This window comes from Corvus brachyrhynchos, unplaced genomic scaffold (assembly GCF_000691975.1).
Source record: "Corvus brachyrhynchos isolate BGI_N302 unplaced genomic scaffold, ASM69197v1 scaffold145, whole genome shotgun sequence".
Classification (NCBI taxonomy): Eukaryota; Metazoa; Chordata; class Aves; order Passeriformes; family Corvidae; genus Corvus; species Corvus brachyrhynchos.
Window position 1 is genome coordinate 260,483 of NW_008238344.1, and position 9,155 is coordinate 269,637.

The 9,155-nt window shown below is 43.7% G+C and overlaps 1 long non-coding RNA gene across 1 annotated transcript; it reads right to left on the reverse strand.

Annotated features, from left to right (window-relative positions):
* Positions 1–3,331: 3,331 nt before the first annotated feature.
* LOC108446940 lies at positions 3,332–9,149 on the reverse strand. The gene is made up of 2 exons (XR_001862282.1): positions 6,391–9,149; positions 3,332–3,555 (listed from the first exon to the last, which is right to left on the reverse strand). It is a non-coding gene; the product is annotated as an uncharacterized LOC108446940 (long non-coding RNA).
* Positions 9,150–9,155: the final 6 nt, after the last annotated feature.

The following is a 9,155-nucleotide window of genomic DNA, read 5'->3' on the forward strand; positions in this document are numbered from 1 at the left end:
GCTGTGTGTGGTGTGTGTGGCGGGGCGGCCCCCCCAGCCAATGCAGCGTTTCTTGCTCCTCATTTCCAGACAGTGAACACAGCCCATGACATCACCTCTGGCCAGCGGCGGATCAGAGGCTAGGCCATGGCAATGTCAAGTGTGTTTTGCTGTAGCCATTCAACCAGAGAGCTGCTCTTTTACAGTGCAATTTGCATGTGGAGAAATCTGGATGGCCCTTAGTTCTAGGGGGATTTCAGTATTTGTTCTTGGGCCAAAACTAGGCTGTTTTTATGAGGTTGAACTGTCTGTTTTTGTAGAGCATTACATTTTACCAAAGGAGCAAAGCTGCACACCATGATCCTCAGAGTTTTAGTCTCTGTTGTGTATATTAAGTCTGGCTATGGATATGAGTCTCAGCCAAGTCTGGAAGTTAAGTGCCTGATTTGGAACGTTATGGGAATCTAATGTAGGTTATGTGAGGTTTGCCATGCCTGCAGCTCCTGTGCTGCTGAGGTAAGTGTACTGCAGCAGGCTGTGCTAGCGAGAATTTCCTTTGTGCTGCAGGTTTCATGCCTAGTGCTTTTATAGTGCTGGAAGAGAGGAAGGAGACTACAGAAATGTGAAAAATCGAGGCCAGGTCATTACTGTCAGACGAGGACAGAGTTCTGTAGCCAGTCAGATGTGACAGAATGCACTTGCTGATGCTGCTACCAGGAAGCTTGAGAGAAATGTGACTGAATGATAGCAGTGCGCATGTGCCTTTGGAGGAAGGAGGCTATGTGTGAGCTCTTGCAATGCTTTTCTCTGCCCAGCAACATCGTTGCTTCTTTTCCTGGTGTTCTGCTTAAGCAGCTGTTCTGCATTTATGATCCAATCTATTCTTCATACAGGGCCATCTTCACACTGAGCCACCTTCGCTGTCACTATCAGAAGGACTGATAGGACCTCAGGTTTGCTTTGAGTAAGCACTATAAATAGGGCAAAAGCACTATAGTTACTGTTCTCTTAAACTAGTGGGAGTCTTGTAGGACCAGCCCCTGTCCCCACCTATTTAAAATGGCTCCTGTTGCCTCACAAGAGGGAGACTTCAGCCAAATGCATCTCCATATTGACAAGTATAGAGAGAAATATGCGCATGATCAGCTTGCTAAGAATTTCATTTGATGTGCAGCTGGAAGTCAGCTGCCAATAGAAAAGGGAACTCTGCATCCCTACTTGCGTGCTTCTGGTGCATTTAGAAGCTATATGCCATGTTAATTACAGACTGCAGTTAGAACAGGTTATAGGTAAAATCAACTCAGTACCATCACCGTGACCATTTAATACAGTAATTTCTGAGCACTGCAATTTCTCACCACAGCCTGCTCCTTCCCTTCAGTGAGAGCTGTTCCCTGGTCTGCCCTGCCCAGCTTGTAAATGTAGCTCATCAGTCTCTGCTTCTTTGCAAATGAGCTGTGTAGGTAATGGGAGGAGGAGTAGGAGGCAGCAGCACTGCAACCTTGCCCATCCCCAGCCGGTCATAAAGGCTCCATGCTCCTTAGGCTTTCTGAAGTTATTTGCCACGTGAATCGTGTGGGTATAAAACTTTGTTGTTTCCTTAAATGCTCTGCCTTTTGCAACAGGTCATTCCCGAGTGGGGAAAATACGCTGTTGATGTGGTAGGCACTCAGCTTGTCTTTTGGATAAGATCCAGAGCCGATTAGTTTGGGCGCAGCAGTGTGCTAACACAGGCAGAATGCACCCAGACTGGCTCCTGTCGAGATAGCCCCGATCTCCCCATTCTCCCCACCTCTGTCCGCAGCCCCCGGCTCAGCGTGAGCACCGGTCCCTGTCCTGTCCCTGCCTGCGCTGGCACGCCCGCAGGGAAACAGAATTTGCACCCCGTGCTGCTTGCCCATGTCTTGATCAGTACCAACCCTCCCAAAGCAAATAGTGATTTGCCTGTCTGCACTGACTCAGCTGTGCTGAAGGCAGGAATCAGTAATAAATCCAGTTCAGTAAAGTCCATAGGTAAGGAACAGCCTTCTGTAGCAGATACTGAGGCATTTTAAAGGAACTTGACTCTGTCCCAGGAAATGCACTGAAGTGAGCAATGCTGCATTGGGCAAAAAAGCCTACCCAGGAGCCATTAATCTCTCAACAACTGTAGCCCTGCGGTTGTGAGCACTGGGGGTTGTCTTCCCCTGCCTGCAGTTACTAGCTAACAACTGGGAATTCAAAGGAATCTGGGCTATCTTTAGGAAGCAAGTACCTACTCTTTGCCTCCTCTCAGGAAGCAAGGTCCTTCATTACAGCCTGTCATGGCAAGGGGCTTGCAGATAAGGAGGAAGGGCAGGAAACCTGCTGGGCTTTGCTTCTTTAGCAACTCTAAATATTTTCCATAGTCTTAGCACTGTGAGTCAGCATTTCTAGAGCCTTGACTTGTTTACAGCAGCAATCAGTGAGATGGTACAAGGTAGGTGGGGTGTGGAGGTATGTTTGTGTCTAAAATGAGAAACCCTTTGCCCAGGCACAAGTGGGGAAGTTACCAACTGTATTTTCCATTTTTGACTAATGGGAATCAAAGGACTGGGTACCCTAAACAGTAACTGCAGTGGAGCTATTTCCAGGGTAAGGAGTTTCCTAGTGTGAGTAAGGGAATTGGAACTTTACAAAGCTGTAAATACTGTGTTGTCATAGTTCACTTGATATAAAAAAAATAAGACTGCAAATATTTATCAGTATAGTGGGATAAAGGTAGCACTTCCCATCTGAAGTGGTATGGATTCATTCTGCAACCAGATGGCTGTGGGGCAGAAAGACCCCCGAAAGTGTACAGGTAACAAATCAATCACTGAAGTTTCCATTCAGAGCTGGTACCTGCCCTGGAATAAGGAACGTCAGCCATGGGATATCTTCTGTCACCTCATGCAAGCTTTTACCCTATGCCTGACCGGTCAGCCTGGCTGTATCTCATGGTAAAGGGAGGTAACATCAAAACCAAGATATTTTAGACCTGCAACCTCAGTTCTGCAAAGGTATTTATTTTGAAAATTCTAGTTTCCATAGTGATGTAGTGCTGTTCTCTCTCATCTCTCTCCCATTGCCCCAATCTTAGCAGCCATTAGATAAATTACCAGTGAGGCAAACCTTAGTGTTTTTTAATCTTAAGTGATTTTATATGTGTTGGTTCCTTAGTGAATCAGAGGCATTTAGTCAAGGATTGACTCATATCCTTTCCTGGGGCTGACATGAGGTCTATTGCAGTGAAAAGATGATAATGAAGAGTGAATATTATTAATTGGACTTGATGAATGAATTCATAGGCTACTATAGAGTAGGGGGTCTTAGTGGGGGTCTAGAATTCTGGTTCAGTTATGTCTTTAGATTTTACTTGTGTTCCACCACAGCTTCATTAGGACACCATATTTTTGTTTCATACATGTAGTAAATAAATCCTTTTGTAAGGGTTGCTGTGTACTGCTGTTCTGCTGCTTTTTTCCACCCCAGAGGTGACTTTTGGACACAGTTCTCCTTCCAGTTGTTAACAGAGCCAGTGCTCGTGGCTCATTCCTTCATTCTTCTTTTCAATATCTACAAAAAAGAAACAGTTAAGAAAATAAGGCAAGATCTTTTTTATTGGTGTGTTTTGTTTGGTTGGTTGTTGTTTTGTTTTGTTTCCTGGTGCATCTAGCCTTTCCTGATTGAGGAACTACTAGTTTTGCCAGAATAGTTATGCAGGTTGGAATGTAAAAATCCCAGACTTAACCCTGCAGCAATGATGGCATGCAAAAAGCAAAGATGTGGAGATGATTTATTCTGATGGTGTAGTTTGCCTTTTAAGGACATGATTTAGTGAGTTCTTTTGCCTATATGAACTGTATCTCCACCTGGGGAGCCATGCCAGAATAGCTGTTCCACAAACCCTTTGTTGCGAACAACAGCCTTTGTCCTGGAATTCAGTCCTCATGAGTAGGTAAGCAGTGGAGTACAGAAACTGTGTGGGAGAACGAGAGTGGCACCGTGGACCAGATTCCAAGATAAGGAAGTAGGGCTAAATACAGGCGAGGGTTAGCCTTTGACTCCTGCAGCGTCCTCACTTAGTAACAAAAATACCTGAATTGTATAAAATGGAGCACAGATCCAGGCAGTTGAGGATGCAGGAACTCCTCTGTGGAATCTGGATGTTAACAAGCATCTGCTGCACAGTGCCCATTGCTTGCCCTGCCAGTCGGTCTGTTTTCCTCCCCAACTAGAGCCATCAGCTGTCTCATTTGTATTCAGTCCATGAGTTCTTCAGAGGAGATGGGTTTTTAAAAGTAAGTTCTTCACACTGCTTCTATTTGAGCTCCCCAGGCCCTGGATACCTGGCAGAAATAGCCTCTTAAATCCCAAGAGGCAGAAGCTCATTTGTGCTCCAAAGAATAGTAATCCTTACAAAACCTCTATTTTAGATGTCAAATATTTACTTTTAGCTGAATTATGCCCATTCGTTGAGAAAACTAATAATACTTTGCTCTTCACAATGTAGCTTATCAGTGAATCCCGTATACATTTTATGCAAAACATTAAAAGGTGGTTGCTTATCTTTTCATTTACCTTTTTTTTTTTTTCCTTCATGTTCCTGCATTCCTATGTTTTGAGATAAGGTGAACAAAAGTTCTCCAGCTGCTATCTCTAAGCTATGCATTCTGCAATACCTTCACTGTGTTCTTTCTGATTCACTCCCTCCAAAGTGAATGGTCCCAGTCTTTTTAAATTTCTTTCAGACAAGGGCTCTTCCCAATCCCTAATCTTGTAGTCAACCGTCATTGCCCTGTGTCACATAATGAAGCAGCAGTCACAGCAATAACTCAAATAATAACCCCTCCAGATCTGGTGTTCTGTGAGTGCTGGGCCTTGTTAGGTTGGAGACCCTGAGTGCAAACACAAGCAGTGGAGTCCCCATGTGCCAAATGCAGACATACCCAACACACATTTAAAAACTAATAATTACAAAAAAAAAAATCCCTGTTTCAAAGTAACTGCTTGGTATCCAAATGAAATGAGAATGAAATGTGACTAGCAGCCTTGTGACTGTTGTGTTGTATAACAAGATAAAAAGTGCTTGGGATTTGTGGATTGAGCTTTTTTTCATTTGTCTTCCAGAGGTCAAAGTCTACTGCAAGCAGTGACTGATACAATTTCCTGTGTAAGTCAGGCTGGACTGCCTGTGCCTCAGGTCCTAACATCAGGGGTCTTTGTGCAAGAACACCTTGGTAGGTGTTTGTGGGGATTTCTCTGTGCTCCCTGTGACGATCCTAGGAAGCAGGAGGAGATCCAGAATTATCTGAAAGCCAGGATTCTTTGAAATCCCAGAGAAGTAAGGATGAGAGATGTGGCTGAGGCCAATCTGCTAGCCTGCCTCCCATGCTGCTTCTTGTATGTGTCCAAGAAGCTGCCTCCAGTTTATACAATTGCACTCTAGTAAACAATTTTGCATGCAGATATGGCCAGCAGATGTTACTCATGCTTGTGTGAACACTTCAGTGTCTTTACGACAGGGATGATCCTCAGATTGAGTCCTGTGAAACAATGGATGTACCCACCAGAAGTCCCACTGGTTACAGCCATTCTGTTACAGCTTGCTCAAAACACTTTGAAGGATGGTCACGCCATCCTCCTTTGGGCACTTGAGGGAATTGACTCACAAATATGAGCAAAATAAAATTAGATGGCTTAAGTGGCTGCAACCCCAGCTGTGTCCCCACTGCCCAATTCCCAGAAGGTCATCCCTGCAGCCAGGCTGGCTGTGGAAAGGCAACTCCTGAGCTGCTGTAGTGACAGCCCATTCTTCAGGGTGTTAATATTTGTCTGTTTCCTCTGTGAAACAGTTCAGGGAGCTTAACCAGAATAAAAATATGCACTTTTCCATCTGAAGATTTGTTTTTTAGTTTAATTTCTCAAATGGGCTCTGAGAAGCAGCAGCATTGCTGTGAGGGCAGGGCAGAGAGAGATGACCTTCCCTTTTGGGAGCAGCCGTTACGTCAGTTTTGCTGCCTCACAAAACTATGCCTCATGGTTATTTTTGGTGCTGGACTGCCTTAATTTTCTGGAGAGTGAATGAAGAATTAACATAGTGTGCTTATGGCATTTGGAAACTAAGTTTTTAGAAAAAAAAAATCATAATTCAGCATGTGCTGAGGTGGAAATGCTGAAATTGCTAGGGATGGGAAAGATGAGTGTCCGTTGTATCCATTTCTACAATTCAGCTAGGGGTTAAATCCTTTTTTAATTTTTTGGGGTTTGCTGCTTTTTAAGACCTCTAACCTAATGCCTACTATCCAGCTGCTTCTAGAGAGAGAAGTCTTTAAAGAGACCAGCTTTGTACCTATAAATAATGTACACAGCAGAGTACAAAAATGGAGTCAAGGAGAAGCTCCTCCTTACCTGAACGTAACTGCAGCAGCTCTGTGAGAATAGCTGTGGTCAAGCTGTGAGCAGTGCTCGTACCCTGTCATCCATCTTGACTAAACTGCTTCTGAGAATTAATTCTGAGATTCCAGCACTTGCATATCAACTGGTAAATCACAACTGCCTTGTACTGAAACACATTAGATCCCAGCGGCCAAACGTGGCAAGGTTTTGAACAGTGTGGTTATAATCCTGCTTGGAACTGAAGGTCTGCTGGAGTGCTTTGTTAAGTTGGATGTGTTGGAATATGGAGAATGTCGCAAGTCTGAACCCCTGCTATAAATGAAAACACTGTAGTGAAAAAATGTAAATAAATGCCACACATACTTTGTATAACAGCTCTTCCCAATATCTATAAATATGGTAATTTTTGTGTTTCCCAATTTTGAGTTTTGAAGAGGAGACAGACACATGAAATATTACAAAGCAAGCATTTTATTTTTTTCATGGATTAATGTTATAGTTTCACTTTTAACTTACCTGAAAACAGTTAATGGAAACTAAATGTAGTGTCTTAGAGAGGATTGCCTTTGAAAGGAAATAATTTGTTCTTAAAAAATCACTTCAATAGCTTCTCAGTTTAACTGCATTTTAATATGAACACAAAACTCATCCTGGGTCAGACTCTCCAGGAAAACTTTCTCATGATTCCTGTAGCAGTTGATTCATTCCTTGCTGCCTTAATTTTGCAGCTTTAAATGGCAGGTTCTCTGCAAAGCCATCCACTTCAAAGCTTCATAAAACAGACCTTTGAATAAATTACTGAGTTAGAAATTATACTGGCTGTGCCCAGCTTTCTGCCTGGATGTGGGAATACTTGGCACTGGGTGTGGAATTCCAAGGAAAATTGCCTCTTTGCTAGCTTGCCAAAGTGCAGTAAGAAGGAAAACTGCTGCAGATGAGCAGGCGTGGAAATCTCTAGTTTCCCTTTTCCAGAGAACACATCCTGAAGAACTGTTGAATATTAATGCACAGTATAACTGTTGCAACACTGGGCAAACACTGGGATCAACAGAAACTACAGTTTCTGAAGGGGATGTGTTCCAGTGTGGCAGGGGGAGACACCAGGCCACGGTGCCTGCTGGAACTACTCTTAACTTCAAAATGCATCCCTGCGGACGCAATGTGGAATCGGTGGGAAGTGGGGAAGGCCCACTGTGGACACGCCATGTTGTGAGGTGGGATGCCCATGCTTCATGTGCCAGGTGTGCTATTGAAGGTGATGAGCCCCAGGCTGTATTATTTTAGATCTTTTTTTATCTCTTTTGCAAGCTTTAGATAATATAATACTGATTGCATGACACTTCTAAGCAGTGACATAGTTGCTTTGTCTTTCACAAAGAGACAGCCCACCTCCCTCTCTATTCAGATTTTTGGTATGTGTATGTGGAGCTGACTTGTCTATAATTGTTTGCTTTCTTCGGAGTCTTTTGAAGTTTAAATCTTCAAGCCAGCTCCCTATATTAAAAATAAATTCTTCCAAGCCACCAATAAAATGTCAGCTGTGATTAAAGCCCGACTCTTCATTTTAAGACTTGTCTCCTAAGCACTGTGAGGTCACTCAATGAGTCAGCGTTTGAAAGGACCAGGACCGTTATTGTTTGGGTAAAGCCCGAAGTTCATCATTGCTTGCTTAAATGGTTTCATCACGTTTTAAATTGCTTTGCATTGTGCTGAAAGAAATCTAAACTGCAGGAATGATTTGGCAGAGAACTTGTGATATTTCAGGCACCTCAAATCTTGAAAAAACCCTCTGTATTAATGTCGAAGTTGGTATTTCTGGTAAGAAAAAGCTTTACCTCCTGTGTAGTAAAGAGGAGGGTGAAGTGGGAAGCTGTGTTTGAGGCATAAACTTTCAACTGTGTTCTCTTAAAATAAAGCTTGGGAACTGTAAAATCTCCAGACAAGGGCTCTGTCCTTCATACAGTGCCAAAGTCTGATAGGGCTTTCTAGACACGTGAACTTTATTAATTTTATTTACTTTATTAAAATAGTCAAAAAATAGAATAGAACATTAAGCTGCAACGAAAGGCCTTGAGGAGCAAGTCAATACTATTTTGAAGACTATTTGTGGAGCCTGCTTATATTTTTGTGCACGTTAATTGTAACAGTCTTTAATTACATGAATACATTTTATTTTGTCACTTTTCCTCCCTGCTTGCTGTAGTGCACACTGTTGGGAGTATTTGGAGGCAATTAATCACACCAGAGCAGCAAATAACTTGGAGCAGGATTCTGCCTCTGTCTCCAGCCTGTGTCAGTCGTGGATCTCCCCGTTCTCTCTGCCCTTTTCCTACATTCCTAATTAACTCCTGCCTCAGTTCCTCACTCCTCCATGCAACCCAAAACCCTTTGTCTCAGTGCTGTCTGGAGAATTGGGCCTTGGTGTTGAGGAGGGATCCAGGAGCAGCAGTTGAATGTCTTGCCCTCCTGCAGTGGAGGCTGGTCGGAGCAGAGGCGGGAGTTCAGGTCATTTAGCTGCCACCATCCCCCCCCGGAACGTGCTCAAGTGGGGATAATCAGAAATTGAAACGGTATGAAATCTGTTGTAAATTCTGACAAGTTTCAAGAGTTGTCCTCCTTATACTCTCGGGCTTCCCTAACAACCTTTGATCTTTTGTTAAGCATCAGTCAAAGCTCCGGTGCTTCTCTCGGAGGTGGCCAGGTGCATTTAGTGAGCCCACCTTTCCCGGACCGGGTGGGTGCTGAGCACGCCCGGTGGCGAGTCCGTGCGGGGAGCG